This window comes from Pelophylax lessonae (genome assembly GCF_965119305.1).
Source record: "Pelophylax lessonae genome assembly, chromosome: 8".
NCBI lineage: Eukaryota > Metazoa > Chordata > Amphibia > Anura > Ranidae > Pelophylax > Pelophylax lessonae.
The window spans coordinates 58,060,361-58,076,906 of NC_138775.1; the positions used below are offsets into that span (position 1 = coordinate 58,060,361).

The following is a 16,546-nucleotide window of genomic DNA, read 5'->3' on the forward strand; positions in this document are numbered from 1 at the left end:
AGTTTATCAAAATGCATCAAAAGTGAAGAATAATCACTAGAGCTGAATGAAACAACAGCTATCCGCACACATACTTGTAGCATGAATCAAATTCAGCCTACACTCATTGTTCTATTATTACTGGTGATTACATTCAGCCTGCAGAGAGCTTGGACAATGTAGCCCGTAGGCCGGAGTCAAAAGGTAGGGTTTTCTACAGCATAAAAACTACATTTGATCCTTTATCCCCCGGCACAAAGGTGAACTGCCTGTAAATCAAAGATCGTCATTAAGGAACAAACCTCATCTTGTCACCTTAAAGACAGGCTCAGCATGTGCCCGCCACCGACAATAATTCCCCCACCGTGCCGACGATCGTAGGACTCTAATTTGCATTAAGGCCCAGCGGGAGATTCAGTGAAGTATTTACGATAGAAGCATGTCCCCAACTACTGAAACCCCAGGTAACCATTTCAACTGAACATGTTTAAAAGACCTATCGTACTCGGTGCGTAGGGGGAACAGGGAGGAGAACTAGGCCTGTTCATCAGGTTTGACGTCTGCTATTCACAAACACTTCTCCCATTCAACCTCTGAAATAGTAGGTGTGCAAACCTCTCTGAGACCTTTCATAATATGCTGTGGTCGTCTGTTTTACAAATCACCCTCATGTTAAGTAGTACCTGCCGTAGTTAGATTGACAACTCATTTCTTTAGCTAAAAGTTCCACACTGAGGCATTTTGCCATTAAATTATAAATGGCTCTTTTCACATAAGCACAAGAGGCCTCTTGATTTGTGTTCAGAATTTTAGCAAAAATTCAAGTAAGTTGTGGGTACAAAAACTACCAACATTGGTCACAAATGGCACCGATAAACAAATCATTAAATTGTAATATGACCTTTACAGAACATAAAAAGGTTAACTAAACACAGACACACTCCCCTATTCTCCCTTCCTCCCTGTGTGGGTGCCAAACTGTCAGTGGCCACGTAGCCCATGTAGCGGTCCTGAGATTGTAAATCCCTGCCCTCCTTCTCTGTGCAGCATTCCTGGAACAGACGGGAGCGATTTTATTTTGTCAGCACCAGCACAAAACATCGCTCTGATCCATTCCAGAAGTACTGCACAGAGAAGAGAGAGAAGAGCAGGGCTTTTCGAATCCCCGGATTGCTATATCAGCTGCATAAGCAATGCCAGCTCACTGCTCATGGAGGGAAATAAAGTGGGGACTGGGCTTGGTAGGGAGGGTGTATGTTGCTCACCTTTTCATTTTTTCTAAAAATGTGAACCCTTTAACCACTTCAGCTCCGGAAGGTTTTACCCCCTTAATGACCAGGCCATTTTTTGCGATTCGGCACTGCATTAATTTAATGAAAAATTGCGCCGTCGTGCGACACTGTACCCAAATACAATTGATGTCCCTTTTTTCCCCACAAATAGAGCTTTCTTTTGGTGTTATTTGATCACCTAAGTGGTTTTTTAGATTTTGTGCTATAAACAAAAAAAGAGCGACAATTTTGGAAAAAAAAAAAAAAATGTTTATACTTTCGGCTATGAAACATTCCCAATTAAAAAAAAAAAATATGTAAAAATCAAAAATTTTTTTTTTTTTTTTTTTTTATAATCAGTTTAGGCCAATTTGTATTCTGCTACATATTTTTGTTAAAAAAAATCCCAAAAAGCATATTTTAATTGGTTTGCGCAAAAAGTTATAGTGTTTACAAACTACGGGATAGCTTTTTGGACTTTTTATTAGTAATGGAGGTGATCAGCGATTTTTGGCGGGACTTCGACAGTGTGGCGGACAGATTGGACCCCTAACTGACATTTTTGACACTTTTTGGGGACCAGTGACATTACTGCAGTAATCAGTGCTAAATAATATGCACTGTTACTGTATAAATTACACTGGCAGGGAAGGGGTTAACACTGGGGGTGATATCAAAGGGGTTAATATATGCCTAACCGTGCTTACTGACTGGGGGGGGGGCTCTGTGACAGGCACAGAGAGAGTGGGGTTGTAGCTTAGCTAAAACTCCTGATCTCCCTCTGCCTGTGTGACAGAAGACTCACCTGCTTTGTTTACATAAGCAGCAGGCGGGTCTTCTTTCAGTGTCTCTGATGATCAAGGGAGGCCGGCAGCGATAGCCGAAAACGCGTGCACAAAATCATGTAGATCTAAGTGATTTTGCCAAGCCGAGCCGCCCTGCCGCAGCAAATATGTGTGGGGCGGTCGGCAATTGGTTAAAGCTCAACTCCTGCACTTTGTTTCTGTTCAAGATCACACCGGTCACTGCTGCTCTCTCTCCTTGTGCAGGGTGACCGGTCTTGTCTCTGCCCCCTATGATAGTTTCAACAGGCAGCCTGTAGTAAGTGCTGCCTGTTAGTTCCCTCTCAACTCTGTTCTCTGCATACTAATTATGTTATTTCTACTTTTACAAAGCAACATCTGGGTTTAGTAACTGGTTTAAATTGTTTGTTAATATTAAGAAATATATAATCAATTTGCTTTAAAGCAGAGCTCCACCTAAAAGAGAAAGCACAATTTGTTTGTACCATCCCCCCTTCCACTGCAACATTTGGCACTTTTTGTGGGGGGAGGGGGTATCTGGTTTGGAAAGATACCCGCACGGCGATCTACGTAATGTCCGGCCCCTCCTGCTTTCCCCCGCTGCATTCTGGGACCTGTGTGTGTCCCAGAAGACAGTGGGGTCATTCAGAAATCGTAGCCCGACTAGCACATGTGCAGTAGGAAAACGGGCTTCACTGCCCGTCAGCGTGAATTTAGTCTACTAAAACATTTTCGTTGACTAAATTAACACTATTTTAGTCGACCAAAATACGACTAAAACATTTTAGATGACTAAAAATACGACTAAAACTAAAATGCCATTTTAGCCAAAAGACTAGGACTAAATCAAATCGAAATTTGCTTCCAAAATTAACAATACTGCCTCTTTCCTGAAATCTATCTAAAGACAGGAAATAGGGGGTAACCTCCCCATTAAGGACACAAAAAAAAAAAAAAAAAAAAAAGGAGCCCAAACCCTCTGCACACGAGTTTTCAGGCCTGGCAATTAAATGCTCAGGACCAAACACTGCATCCTGGGAGCAGGTCACAAGCACCCCCATTCTCTGAAGCACCACATATTTTATGAGGGCTCTTTTTTGAAAAATAGAAATACTACTTAAACAGCCAATTCAAACACCAATAACCTAGATTAGACAAACCAAATCTATGTAGGGAGCATCATGGTTCATATTACATGCAAGGAACTCCAGAGCAACTTTTAGTATAACTGGGTTCTAGGATAAAATGCATAAGAGCTTTTCTATCTCTAGTCAAGACAGCATTTTACTATGGGACCAGCAAATATTCTGCGTAATGGAGCCAACAGCCTTTAACTGGCTCGATTGTAAAGCAGTCCTGATTCAAGGTACAGTGAGAACGTATCTTCTAATGATCATTAAACAGTGGGGAAAATGACTTAACCATTAACCACCTGTGCTTTAACTGCAGGACTCCCATTACAGGGAGGCTATGTTGTAGAGGTTACTCCCATCACAGATGGCACAGCAGAAACTGCTGTACGACACCATAGACAAATCAGCAAGGACTATCTGGCTATACAGGGAAGCAGGGTTAAACCTGATCTAGACTACACATTAGGTTTATATATGTTGTATTTATAAAGCTTCAAATTAGAAATATGTATTTTTAGCATCTTTTAAGCTTTAGGGCCCATTCACACTATTGTATTGCATCCCAATGCAACGTGCCAACGAATGTTCATTGCAGCGTGCTGCCAAATATGCTGCATGAATGATTTTCGTTCATTGTGTTGTACTGGGCAGTCCAAAAAAAATGGACTGTCCTAACACAATGCACATTAATGCGCGACACAACGTGCATTGGCTTAACGCACTTAAGCGGAGCAAGCTGGTGTAAATTGGCCCCCAATAATAAGCCTTTTATGGCACTGCAGTTGTGACTTAGATGGTGGCACTTCCCACTCCTTGTATACACATATCCTAAGGTTTCAAATGTTTTCTTCGGACAGCTGCAGCCTGAATCTTAGTGTTTTTATGTTACTATCTTCCAGCACATTGTTATTACTTTTTAATTCCCCCCCCCCCCCCAATAAACAAGTTAACCCCCCCCCCTACTTTGCACCATATTTTACTTGTTTTTTGGCACCTACAGTTTATCTGCCTGAACATATGTTCAGCAAGCAGACAGGATGCCATGGAAGGCAATAAAACAAGAAGGGGGGTATAGGAGTGTCACCCCAGTATTGTTTCCGATTAACAATTTTTGTGGTATTTATCACAGTTCCAAATGGTACAGCAAACAGCTCCATAGATCCCCTAAGACGGGGTAGGCAACCTTGGCACTCTGGCCCTTGTGGATTTACAAAGACCCCTAAGGCATTGCAAAACTGACAGCCACAAGCCCATCAACCCACCCGCAAGAGAAAAAAAATGAAAGCATTCTCTCATCTAGCTAGTATAGAGGGAAGAGTCTCTATTGTACTTAGGCAGCCGCAGCTGCTGGCTTTGCCAAATATTAATTGCTTCTGATAGGATGCACTGTTCAGCTGATAACTTTGCACTTTGTCCAAATGGGAGGTAGGTAAACTTGGCCTTTAAAAAACAAATGAGCTGACAGTTCCTGCACTGCAGAAAGAATAGATGATGAACTACAAGAGCGCTCACCAGCTCTCTTGCAGTTCATTGAGAACTACAAGCTGTCTGTCGCAATGGGAGAAGGCACTTGTAGCATATTCATTCTCCCAAAACTGTGAATAAATAAATGATTCAGCAGTGTTGGCGGAGCCCAGAATTGTGACAGCGGTGCAGGGAGAAGATCCCCTGCTGTCTCTCACAATGAGGGATCGAGAGGGTGTGGGCAGGTGCTCTTTGGTAACATGTTACATCATATATAACATTTTAACAAACGCTCACATTTTGGCCAAATTCAGCAGGAATCCACCAAACTTTGAACACTCTATCGCCTCTTTCACACGGGAGCTCCGTATGTCAGTATATCACCCCATCCGTTTGCGGATGATATACGGACATAATGCATGTCAATGGGATTGAAGATGACCATACAATGACATCCGATTTGCGTCCTTTCAGTTCTGTTCCATTTTTTGGAACAGAACAGAACCCTATTTTTCTTCAGTTTAAAAAATGGAAAGGACGCAAAATCGGATGTCAGCGGTGTCATCCACTGACATCCGCAATCCCATAGACATACATTATATCCGTATATCCTCCGCAAACGGATGGGATGATATGCAGACATACGGACCGGATGACACAAGTGTCATCCGTGTCCGTAAAAAAAAAAAACCTTAGTTACTTACCGGTGACGGTATTTCTAAGAGCCTTTCAGGACAGCACCTGGAGAGAGCGCAGCTCCACCCAATCCACAGGAAACACTGCAAATAAAAACTCCTCCTCTTCCACCATGCCTCAGTCATAGAGTAGCCTCCGACATGCTGGAAAACAGAACATAAACAACTACCACAGGTTAAACATTTACAAATTATATTATAAACAAAACCAGGGGGGGGTAGCTGCTGCTGTCCTGAAAGGCTCTTAGAAATACCGTCACTGGTAAGTAACTAAGGTTTTCTCAGGTCGCCTTTCAGGACAGCACCTGGAGAGGATAAGCGAGTAACTTACACTTAGGGTGGGACCACTGCCTGCAGAACCTTTCTGCCGAAGGCTTGATCCTGAGCTGACAACAAGTCCAACCTGTAGTGTCTAATAAAGGTTGAAAAGCTGGACCAGGTAGCTGCCTTGCAGATCTGATCAGGCGAAGCACCGGCCCTTTCAGCCCATGAGGTTGCCACAGACCTTGTAGAATGCGCCAAGATGCCTTCTGGAGGTTCTTCTCCTTGGGCTACATAAGCCTGTTCAATTGCCCATCTGAGCCATTTGCCTAAAGTGCTCTTTGATGCTTTTTCTCCTATACGGAACCCTGAGAAGATGACAAATAATGCGTTTGTCTTTCTAAATTCCTTAGTTACCAGGAGGAACTGAAGCAAGCATCTCCTCACATCCAAAGTATGAAAGGATTCGTCCCGAGTATTACTAGGAGTTGAGGAGAAGGTTGGCAACACAATTTCTTGTGATCTATGAAAAGATGAAGCAATCTTTGGAAGAAAGGCTGGGTCCGTTCTTAGGACTACTCGATCTACAAAAATTGTCAAAAAAGGGTCTGAAACTGAGAGGGCCTGGATCTCACTGATCCTTCTGGCCGAGGTTATTGCTATCAAAAAGATAGTCTTCAAAACTAAATTCTTCAGAGAAGCCTCTTTTAAAGATTGAAAAGGAAACTTAGTCAGACCTTGTAACACAATGGTCAAATCCCATTTGGGAAATACTTTAAGGGCTATTGGCCTATTGCGGGCTAATGCCTTGAAAAATCTAATGATTAGAGTCTCTTGGGACAAAGTCTTTTCGAAAAAAACTGAAAGTGCCGCTACTTGAGTTTTTAGAGTGCTTGCTGCTAGTCCCTTCTCCATTCCCTCATGGAGGAACTCTAGCACTGAAACTAAATTCTTTAATTCCAAATTCTTACTGGAACACCAGAAGTTATACTTTCTCCAGACTTTCATGTAAAATATCCCTAGTCAGTCACCTTCTTCCTGCTGGAGAGAAGGGTAGAGATAACATTTTCCGACAGGCCTCTGGCTCTGAAGAGGTCTTCCTCAGTAACCACGCTGTCAGTTGTAGGCGGTCCAGTTCCGGATACACCAGGTTCCCTTTTGTCAAAAGATCTCTCCTGGACGGGAGTCTCCAGGGAGGTTCTGAGGCAAGATTCAGCAGGAGGGCGAACCAAGGTCTCTTTGGCCAATAAGGTGTAATCAGAATCAAGTTGGTCTTTTCTTCCCTGAATTTTTTGAGAACCAACAGAATCAGCTGGAATGGAGGGAATGCGTAAGACAAAGGGAAGTCCCATGGATGAGCTAGAGCATCCAGGCCCCAGTCCTGATTCTCCCTGTGTAGGGAAAATAATCTTTGGACTTTGGTGTTCTGTTGACAAGCAAACAGATCTATTTGGGGGAGACCCCAAGCTTCCACAATCTGCGTAAATACCTCTTGGTTCAGACTCCATTCTGATTCCAACACCTTTCTCCTGCTCAGCAAATCTCCTAGAAGGTTTTGTGATCCCTTTAGATGCACCGCTGTCAGAGAGGCTAGATTTTTCTCCGCCCAGGAGAGTAGCTGTATAGCCAGGTCCGATAGCTGTCTGCTTCTTGTGCCTCCTTGCTTTGACACATAGGCCACCGCTGTCATGTTGTCCGACAGAACTTGCACATGATGGCCCCTGACTGTTGAAAGGACCGAAGACCCAGAAGGATGGCTTTCAACTCCCGCCAGTTGGATGATTTCCTGGACTCTGCTTTGGACCATGTTCCTTGCATTGTCCGACCTTCCAAGTGGGCTCCCCAGCCCCAGGAACTTGCATCCGTGGTCAGACGTTTGTTCGTCTGGAAAGTCCATTGCAGACCTTCTTCCAGATTTCTGGAATTTCTCCACCACCACAGAGATCTTTTTGCTTTCGTGGTGATTCTGATGGATTTCTCCAGATATTCCGGATATGACCAACTCTGCAGAATGTCTCTCTGGAGAAGACGGGAATGCAGCCTTGCCCACTGTACTGCAGGGATAGCGGCTGTGAGCAAGCCCAGAGCTGCCATGGCCGACCTGACAGTAACCTGATGATTGGTTTGCAACCGAGCAACTGTGTTCTGCGTTTTCACGATCTTTTCTTGAGGTAGAAATACCTTCTGGAGGACCGAATCTATTCCGTATCCCAGAAATTTTATCTGCTGAGATGGAATCAAGCTGGACTTCTCCAAATTCATGAGCCACCCCAGACTCTCTAGGTGGTCCCGAGTCTCCTGAAGGTGTACCAACGCCTGGCTCTTGGATTCTGCAAAAATTAGCAGATCGTCCAGATAAGGGACAATTGAAATACCCCTCAGCCTTAACGGCTCTAGGGCATCCGCCATCACCTTGGTAAACACCCTTGGAGAAGATGAGAGGCGAAAGGGGAGGGCCCTGAACTGTAGATGCCAGACCGATTCCCCCAGATTGACCGCCAGCCTTAGGAATTTCTGACACTCCTGATTTATTGGGATGTGCAGGTAAGCGTCCCTCAGATCCAAGGATGCCATGAAACAGTTTGGGGACAACAGTTTGGTCACTGAATAGATGGTGTCCATCCTGAAGTGCTTGTACCGAATTGATCTGTTCAGGATTTTTAGATTTAGGATCATCCGGTACTTGCCTGAGGGCTTTCTCACTAGAAAAATCTGAGAATAAAACCCTCGGCCTTGTTGCCCCTTGGGGACCTGGATAATCACTTCCTGTTGAATCAGCTCTTGTAAAAGAGACATCATTGAGGAAGCCTCTTCCGGATCCCTTGGAAGGGGAGTAACATAGAATCTGCTTGGAGGTGTCTCTGAAAATTCCAGTTTGTATCCTTAAACCACTATATTCCTCACAAAAGGGTCTTGCGGATACCTCTTCCCAACGTGGGAGGAACCATAACAGTCTTCCTCCCACTGGAAGACTGTTGTCACTTGCTTTTATTGGCCTGGTCAGGTGGTCTGAAGAGGACTCCACCTTTCCCTTTGCCTTTTTGGGAGGCACATCTTGATCTCTGATCTTGTTCACGACCTCTGTTGGTTTGCTGAACAGAACGAAATCTCTTTTTAGGAGGCAATTTCTTTTTTGACGGAAAGGCCTTCTTATCCGCCGTTCTGTCAAGGATTGCTTATAATTCTGGCCCAAAAAGCAAGTCATTGGCAAAAGGTAAACCACAGAGTTTCATCTTAGAAGCTGAATCACCCGACCAGGTTTTCAACCAGACCGCCCTCCTGGCAGAGTTGACAAGGGCTGCTGACCTGGCGGACATTTTAATAGATTCAGCAGAAGCATCGGCCATATATTTTACTGCCTTTAGGAGCAGTGGAAAAGAATCCAGGAGATCTTTCCTTGCTGTTCCAGCCTCCACATGCTCTTTAGTTGTTCGAGCCAGCACTCAAGATTTCTGGCTACCACAGTGGAGGCCATGGCCGGCCTAAGGCTGGACGTAGGGGAATCCCAAGCTTTTTTAGGAGAGAATCTGCCCTTTTATCCATGGCGTCTTTCAGAACACCCATGTCTTCGAACGCCAAATCCGTGCGGCGAGACACCTGAGAAAAAGCAGCATCCACTCTGGGCTTCTTGTTCCATAGATTTGCCGTATCCTCTTCAAACGGAAATCTCCTTCTTAGGGATTTAGAGAAAAAAGGGGCCCTCTCTGAGTCCTTCCACTCTTTCTCAATAGATTCCGTAAGGACTTTATGAACAGGAAAAACCCTGCGTTTTGTCTGCTCAAGGCCCTGGTACATCTTGTCATGTACTGAAACTTGCACCTTTTCTTCTGCGATTTCTAACGTGGTATAAATCGCCCCCAGCAAATCATCAACTTCTTCCAAGGATAATTTGTATCTGGAAGATCTAGCCACCTCTTCCTTTTCTTCCTCCTCTGAATCCCTGAGGGAACAGAGAGCACTCTCCCCTTCATCTTCTGAATCACTTGACACTGCAGACTTAGAATCACTTGACACTGCAGACTTAGAAGTAGACGGCTGGGAAGATGTTCCACCCGTTTGGGAATCTGATAGAACTGGTGGCGTCCTGGATAACAGGGAACGAACTGAGGACAGGGTGTCTGAGTTCTTTGAATGAGGATATGAAGTCACTATTCTGCTGACTAGACTCTTCCTTCACCAGATCAGCAATACAAGATTTACAAAGTGGCTTCACCCAGGAATCTCTGAGTGGATTTTTGCATGAAGGGCATTTCCTTGATGCTGGGGCTCTTGTCTTCACTGTGGCTTTAACCTGGTAAAGAAAAAGCCACCATGAATCCCCCAATAACCACTAATAAAAACCACCACCTAGTGATTTTTTGCAAGGGAGAAAATAGTGACCCACACCAAAAAGGATCATAAGAAAAGACTCCCAGATGCATATATATCCTGTTAGACTGGGAACAGTTACTCAGTCTACAGGGCAGGCTCCAAAGGAGGGAAGGAAGAAACCACAAAATAAAAGCTCACATGGTAAAGAAGAAAGAGGCACCACTGCACCTCTCCTACCTGAGCTTGGCCGGCACTGGCGGTGCCTGCTTCCACCGTTGCTGCAGACCTTTCCTCCATGCTCGTTTGAAAGCGCAGCTTGCTGGCAGATCTCTCCAATTTAAATACCGCTTCCCGCGTCCTCCTCTGTGGACCGGAAGCGCCGACCTTGCGACCTGCCTCTGACCCCTGCGTGCAGTGCGGTTGGAGCTATCGCCGCCACACCCCACCGGAAGTCCCGTCCACCGGAAGTGACGCCGCGCGCCCCCGGGATCAGAGTCCGAAAGTGCGGGAGATTCGAATGCCAAAAGTGGCTCCCCGCCTGCCGACCGGCCGAAGCGCGGACCTCTGACACCCGGACCGGATCCTCCGATGGGACTCAGCTCCCCTGAGCCAGCAAGGTGAGAGGCTCCAGAGCGTACCCCCTTTGACAACTCCAGGGAGGGGAGCTGGGATGGTCTCCAATACAGACAAGCAAAAGATGGGCAATTACTCATATTCTCCCCCTGGAGAGAGCGCAGCCCTTCCACACAGCTCCTGCAATGCTTCCACCATGGCGGAGGAAACACAAATGACTGAGGCATGGTGGAAGAGGAGGAGTTTTTATTTGCAGTGTTTCCTGTGGATTGGGTGGAGCTGCGCTCTCTCCAGGTGCTGTCCTGAAAGGCGACCTGAGAAAAAACTGCCGGAGCGGACCGTATTGTGAAAGAGGCCTATGGGGCCTTAACCCTCAAAAACAAACAAACAAACAATCTATTGCAGCCACTGCTTAGAACTGGTAAGCTGCAATATATTACACACTTTTGTTTTTAGGTTTGGATATGCATTAAACCAATGGTGGTCAAGTTTCTTAATATGGGGGGCATCAAGCACGCCCCCCCCCCACATCAAAGAGCTGCACATAAAATTAAAGAGGAGCTCCAGTGGTTTGTGTATTTATTAAAAGTCAGCAGCTACAAAAAAAAAAGTGTAGCTGCTGACTTTACACTTACCTGTCCCAGGATCCAGTGATCGTCTTCCTCTCCTCCCTCCGGTGCCAGGGTTCCGTGAAAAAACCCTACCCGTGAAAATTCCCTACCCTCGTCACTTCCTGTGCACGTACGTCATTCAACAGCTGAGCCGCTTCCCACTGCACATGCTCACAGCTGCGGAGGGTAGGGAATTTTCACGGGGTAGTGTTTAACGTTACACCGCATCAGCTGTGGCCGCGCGTACAGTAAATCTTCTCCGCGTACAGTAAATAATCTCCGCTCCAACCCATCAGACTTCCCTCATCTCGGCTCCAAACTATAAAAGCGGCGGCGGGTCTATGAAAATATAAATCACGGAGCCGAGATCATGTGGGACGCCGCACCTGCTGATGAATGACAGGCGCCCGCAGAAAAATCTCAGGGTTGGAGCGGAGATGATTTAATGTAGTGGCTGCCCATGCGCAGTGGGACACGCGGCAACAGCTGATATATGACGCGGTGTAACGTTAAAAAATACTACCCCATGAAAATTCCCTACCCTCCGGAGCTGTGAGCAAGTGCAGTGGTAAGCTGCTCAGCTGTTCAATGACGTACGTGCACAGGAAGTGACGAGGGTAGGGAATTTTCACGGGGTAGGGTTTTTTTAACGTTACACCGGCATTTCAACTGTGGGCACCAGGCTGTGACAGTTTGCGGATTCACAGCCGGGTGCGCATGTGCGAGTTGTGCTGCGCCTGCTGAATAGTCCGGCAGTCTTTTGGAACCTGTGACGTGTCCCAGAAGACCGCAAGCAAATGTTTAGTCTCAAAGGCAACAGACACGCAGCAGAATATAGTCAAAGACCATGGGACTGATACAAAGAGATAGTCAGAGACTGCAGACACGATACACGAGATGGTCAGAGACTGTGGAAATGATAAAAGATGTGATCAGAAACTTCTGGCATGACACAATGGATTGACAAAGACTATGAACATCATAGAAGAAATGGCCAGACTGCAGAAATGTTGCAGGAGATTGTCAGAGACAGTGAATGTGATATGGGAGTTGTTGGGAACTGGAACATGCTTCAAGGGAGTCATAGAATGGAGACATTACATGAGACTACTAGAGTCTTCAGGGGCCCTAAGGGCCGCACAAAAAATGCCAAAAAGGCTCCCAGACCACAGGTTGGGCTCCAGGGCTTTAAACCTACATTCATATATATATATATACAGTATGCATTGTGGTGAAGAGCATTAAAAAAAAAAAAAAAAAAAAAAAAAAAAACAGTTTTCTGCATTTACTGAATGGCAGTGCCTGAAAAAACACATAACACAGATCTAAAAAGGCCTCCACATTGTAACCAGACTGCATGAAAAAAGCAGATCTGCGAACGTAGTCTGAGGAATATCCCAGAAGCATAAAGTTGTATAAGCAAAGAATTCTGGTAATCTTATTACAAAAGCTTTTCAGTTAAAATTGTGTTACTCTGCCTTCCAGCAAGGTGACTTAAGTCTATCAAATTCTTCATAAAGAAAAATATTGGAGACTGCTACAAGAGTACCCTTAGATGGAAAAAAAAAAAAAAAAAAGTTATAGGTCACAAATATGGCGTGAGACTTACTCAGCAAGTGAGGTCAACAGGTCTGTCATTACACAATTCCCAACCGGCATCTGCAGGAGAGTTTACCCCCACTAGCACCCTCCAGCGTAGGACACTGAAAATTACCCGTCTGCACCGCCGGGCCTCCGGGCAGAAATTTCAAATCATAAAGATCCTCTATTATATGAAACGCTTCTAATTAAACTTCTGAGCAGAATCCCTTTAATGAACCGTAAGAGGGGAGAGGCATGCAGAGAGCTGATATTAAAAATTAATATTGCCTAGATTACACCTTTTAACATTTAAAGCACCAGCTCCTGCAGAAAAGAAAGGCTATTTTCCATAAATACAGGAAATCAAATTATTTAGTCTGGATTTCATAGAACACTGGAGGGTAGTCCAACTCAATACTGTTGGCTTGTTTTTTTGGGTATGCAGCTGAAGAATGAGATTCACCCAGTGGCAGGCCATACATTTTACACCTAGCCCTTCAGTGATGTCCTTCTTACACAAGCCGAATGCAAAAGCACACCTTGTCCCCACTCAGAATTTATCACTAATAACTCTTTTCCATCACGCTGGGACTTCGTGTGTGTTGGTGGTGCAGTCCGCTAAGACTCAACGGCTTACCACTTTGTATTGTGCTATGTACATCTTGTGCTCTCCCACACTCCTTTCTAGAGTCCTTACCCACTGAGCCACAATGCCTACTAACCCGTCACTCAGTATGTACAGCTCTTGTCGGCTCTGTATGGCAATTGGCTCATCGCTCCTCTCATTCACACTGTGGCTCTGTCGTACTGGGGAGAGGGGGGTGTGGCTCAGACACAAGTACCAAGGATGTGAAAATGCCGATGTGAACATACACCTGCTAGATGACCTTGGAATCATTCCCCTAACCAGGGCTGGACAAGTTCGGCTACTTTTCACACTAGGCATTTAGCCCATGCGAGACCAATCCCAGAGTTTTGGTGCAGCCAGGGAGCACAGCTGCAGCGTCCTGAACCATTGACTTCAGCCGATCAAAGTCTATGGCAGGCTATAATTTTTAGGGTTTCTAATATTGGAAAATTTTAGCAATTTGAAAATTCAGCCAGATGCTCCATTGGTGTGCCTCCTGCAGCAAGCCTATGGCTCCCATTGCTCCCAGAGTCTCCTGTGAGATCAGGAAGTGAAAGCAGTGGCACTGAAGCCGAGGAGAGCCTTGCAGCATGAGAGGACTCAGGTAAGTGTTTAGGGATGACAGGGAAGGTATTTTTGAAGGTTTTTGTTTTTTTTATCTGAATGCCGAGAATGCATTGAGGAAAAAAAAAAAAAAAAAATTAGTTTAGAACCACTTTAAAGGATATCTAAACCCAGGAACAAAAATAGAATATACACAGCTTGCAGTCCTTGGATGTGACGACTTCATTTGTTTTTTTTTTTTTTTTTTTTTAAAAGAAAACGGCAACCCTGATAGCAGTGCCACATCCCTTAATTGGAATACAAAAAGATTTGTTCCCCTGGTGGTGGGACTTTTCAGGCACTCAAAGTTTACAAAATATAATTATATTTTGTAAACTTTATGAGTGCCTGAAAAGTCCCACCTCCAGGGGAACAAATCTCTTTTTGCATTCTTTTTTTTTTTTAAAAAAATGTAAGAATATTTTTAGCAAATACAGAAAATTCATGTTAATCTTTCTAGAAATGCAGTGCCCTTGTCACGTTCTGTGAGTTGCTCCTAAGAATATTTTCCTTCCTAGCTATCGTCTGTAAAATTCCAATTGCCTTGCCCAAAGAGGAGGATGTACATGCACATCATAGGTTGAACTGGACTGATGTCTTTTTTCGACCTCACTAACTATGTAACTATATGTAAGGACACATTTGTAGAGCATATCAGAACAGCCTATGGCAGGGGTGCTCAACCCGTGGCCTACGGAGTCCACTGATGTGATCTGTGACCTCAAAACAGGGAAGCACATGCCCATGCTCTGGGAAGGCAGATTGGCAAGCCCAGATCACGATCAATGGATTGCTGACCCGCCATCGAACAGCATCGGTGTGCAACGCTGGCTCCTTTCCCAGGCTGAGTGATACTAACTCCTGAATGCAGAAGCTTTGGTACGCTCACAGAAAGTGCACCACACCCACAAGATTTAACATAAGCCTATGGCTCAGTGCATCTTACCCACAGCTGAACTGCACTGCACCCACGGTGAGGGTAAACCACAGCACATCAGTGTCAAAAGCAGCCTTATAGGGGCTCAGGCCATTAAGGGTTTTTTTTGCATTTGTGGTTTAGGGGAATGGTAAAACCCCATAGTTTATTGTGGCCTTTGGCTCCCATAGTCTCCTGTAAGACCAGGGGGGCTGCCTGCTTCCTCCACTGCCAGCGATGGCTCGATGCACTCTAAAGCTGTGGGATTGTAGGTCAGCAGCCGGTGGTTACCAAATCACTTAAGTGGCCCTCACTCTTGAAAAGGTTGACCACCCCTGGTCTATTATGGACTGCCATGAATCCATCCAAAGATACTGTGGAGGAGTGATGAAGTCACTCAAGAACAGGAAGTGTGTTAATTGCAGGATCAGCAGATGCAAATAAAGCAAAAGAAGCTTGAAAAAAATAAATAAATAAAATGAATGCAGCCACCAAATCAAGAACAAATGAGCTGCAATAAATTACATTTTTGATTTTAGGTTAAGATGCACTTTAATTAGACCAAAACAGACTAAATTACAAGAGTGCCTGTGCAAAATTACAAATCATTTGGCAGGTATAACAGTACAGATATGTATTTGACTGTGTATGTAGCTGTTTGACATGTGATGTCACTTCCAGGTCAGTGTTTTAGGTTTCACTAATAGTATTATTGAGTGACAATAGAGAAAGGGGTTACATCAGAAGCACAAGTCACCGATTCATCACATATGCAAATGTTAGCTAGTTGTGTGCCTCCTTGTTTTTGGTTTTCTGCTAGCAAACAGCCAGGAGATCACTTGGTGAAGGTTATTTGAGATGTAATGTGTCTTCTTAATAGTCTCGGCTGCCTCTAGGGCAGTTAATGGCTTACACTCCCTTTAAGGTAAACCTAAAGTGCTGAATAAATACTCCTCTACACAGATGTCTTCAGCAGTCAGAATGCAAAGCTTGAATATTTTGTTCTGCACCAACTGTGGCCTGCCTTCTACCTGGTTTCTAGAATACAAAATGGTGTTCATTGTGCCATGTGTTTAGAATGTTCTGAGCTGCTAGAACAGATTTGGTTACCTGGTGGCAGTGGGTGCTAAATATATAGCGAATGATAGCAAAACATTTTTTGGACACCTGACCATCACCATCTGCCAATTTGGTCAAAGGTATGTGTGGGCACCTCTCTAAATTATACAATTCAGGGGGTGCGGCTTGCAGAGGTGGGGGACTCGAGTCACAGGACTTGACTTAAGTCAGACTTAAGTACAACATTTGGCACCTTTCAGGGGGGAGGGGGGGGGAACAGGTACCTGTTTTTGACTGGTACCCTTCCCCACTTCCAGGATACGGCGGCACGGCGCCGTCCCTCGGAAGCTCAGCCCCCTCCTTCGCCATCGAGCCAGTAGGAATGCGCATGCGCAGTAGGGACCTGCCCATGAAGCTCCAAAGCTTCACTGCCAGGTTCCCTTACCGGCAATGGCAGCGGCAGCACCCGACAGCCGATGGAAACATCGACTGCGGTGCTGACATCGCTGGACTCCAGGACAGGTAGGTGTCCTAATATTAAAAGTCAGTATGTGTAGCTGCTGACTTTTAATTTTTGGAGGGGGAGGCGAAACCTTGCTTTAACATGTTTTTAGTGACTGTGGTGTTGAAACATGACCGGACGAAGGATTTTGAGCTG

At 45.0% G+C, this 16,546-nt stretch overlaps 1 protein-coding gene and 1 pseudogene across 2 annotated transcripts in view; both read right to left on the reverse strand.

The window, feature by feature from the left end:
- SUCLG2 (succinate-CoA ligase GDP-forming subunit beta) overlaps positions 1-16,546 on the reverse strand; it is a 444,050-nt gene that overhangs the window by 394,631 nt on the left and 32,873 nt on the right. The window lies entirely within an intron of this gene.
- The window catches only part of LOC309561630 (lamina-associated polypeptide 2-like), a 31,910-nt pseudogene that overhangs the window by 15,013 nt on the left and 351 nt on the right, over positions 1-16,546 (reverse strand). The window contains exon 2 of the transcript in view: positions 8,644-9,690. The product of the transcript in view is annotated as a lamina-associated polypeptide 2-like (transcript). The remainder of the gene's footprint in view (positions 1-8,643; positions 9,691-16,546) is intronic.